The 1,204-nt window shown below is 48.7% G+C and overlaps 4 non-coding genes across 4 annotated transcripts; all 4 read right to left on the bottom strand.

Moving 5' to 3' along the window:
- Window positions 1-28: 28 nt before the first annotated feature.
- Pmar_PMAR024004 lies at window positions 29-101 on the bottom strand. Its single transcript has one exon. It is a non-coding gene; the product is annotated as a tRNA-Met (tRNA).
- An 87-nt stretch (window positions 102-188) lies between these two features.
- Pmar_PMAR024003 lies at window positions 189-260 on the bottom strand. Its single transcript has one exon. It is a non-coding gene; the product is annotated as a tRNA-Gly (tRNA).
- A 333-nt stretch (window positions 261-593) lies between these two features.
- Pmar_PMAR024002 lies at window positions 594-666 on the bottom strand. The gene has a single exon. It is a non-coding gene; the product is annotated as a tRNA-Met (tRNA).
- An 87-nt stretch (window positions 667-753) lies between these two features.
- Window positions 754-825, bottom strand: Pmar_PMAR024001. Its single transcript has one exon. It is a non-coding gene; the product is annotated as a tRNA-Gly (tRNA).
- Window positions 826-1,204: the final 379 nt, after the last annotated feature.

Below are 1,204 nucleotides of genomic sequence, written 5' to 3'. Positions count from 1 at the left end.
ATAACCATCTCGAGTGTATTGTAATGAATAGCAGCTCCTTGTTTCGATCAAAGGACCTTTGGGTTATGAGCCCAACACGCTATCCACTGCGCCAAGCTGCTCATACGTAGAAACTCCTGTATCGCCCTGACGTGCTGAGCATAACTATTCTACGATAGCCTAGAGACCCTTCTCTCGTTGATACGAACTGCACCTCCCGGGAATCGAACCCGGACCATCTGCTTGGAAGGCAGATATCCTAACCATTAGACTAGCGGTGCATATCACTTATGTAGTGATTGAGTATTCCTGTGATACTTGTAGAGGGACATCTGAATCCCTTCTCGGACGTACCGTCGTCAACCATCCCGCGGCCAAGAGTCTGATTAGGCCTTAAACGCGTACCTGAGATCGCGAACTGCTACTATATCTCTCCCATGGTAGGCCGCATTCTATCTCGGTTGATAACTCCAACTGGTAAGGTTCTCATCGCATACTACAGCTAGCTCGGCACAAGCTGCACAACTTTTGGAAATTTTTTGGTAAGACTGATCTATGCAGTCGATAAGCTGCACCTCTCAGTTTAATAACCATCTCGAGTGTATTGTAATGAATAGCAGCTCCTTGTTTCGATCAAAGGACCTTTGGATTATGAGCCCAACACGCTATCCACTGCGCCAAGCTGCTCATACGTAGAAACTCCTGTATCGCCCTGACGTGCTGAGCATAACTGTTCCACGATAGAATAGAGGCTCTTCTCTCGTTGATACGAACTGCACCGCCCGGGAATCGAACCCGGACCATCTGCTTGGAAGGCAGATATCCTAACCATTAGACTAGCGGTGCATATCACTTACGTAGTGATTGAGTATTCCTGTGATACTTGTAGAGGGACATCTGAATCCCTTCTCGGACGTACCGTCGTCAACCATCCCGCGGCCAAGAGTCTGATTAGGCCTTAAACGCGTACCTGAGATCGCGAACTGCTACTATATCTCTCGCATGGTAGGCCGCATTCCATCTCGATTGATAACTCCAACTGGTAAGGTTCTCATCGCATACTACAGCTAGCTCGGCACAAGCTGCACAACTTTTTCGTGACATCGAAGTTCCTGCTTGCAAGCACATTTTGAAACCGCATGCGGCGGCTCGTGAATTTGGGCTGTTGGTTCATCTCCGCAACGCGTTCTGAGGTACCGGACGGTCATTCATCATCCTGCAAGGA

The sequence above is a fragment of the Perkinsus marinus genome, assembly GCF_000006405.1.
Source record: "Perkinsus marinus ATCC 50983 genomic scaffold scf_1104296955824, whole genome shotgun sequence".
Lineage (NCBI taxonomy): Eukaryota > Perkinsozoa > Perkinsida > Perkinsidae > Perkinsus > Perkinsus marinus.
This window is presented reverse-complemented; position numbering and strand designations above follow the sequence as displayed.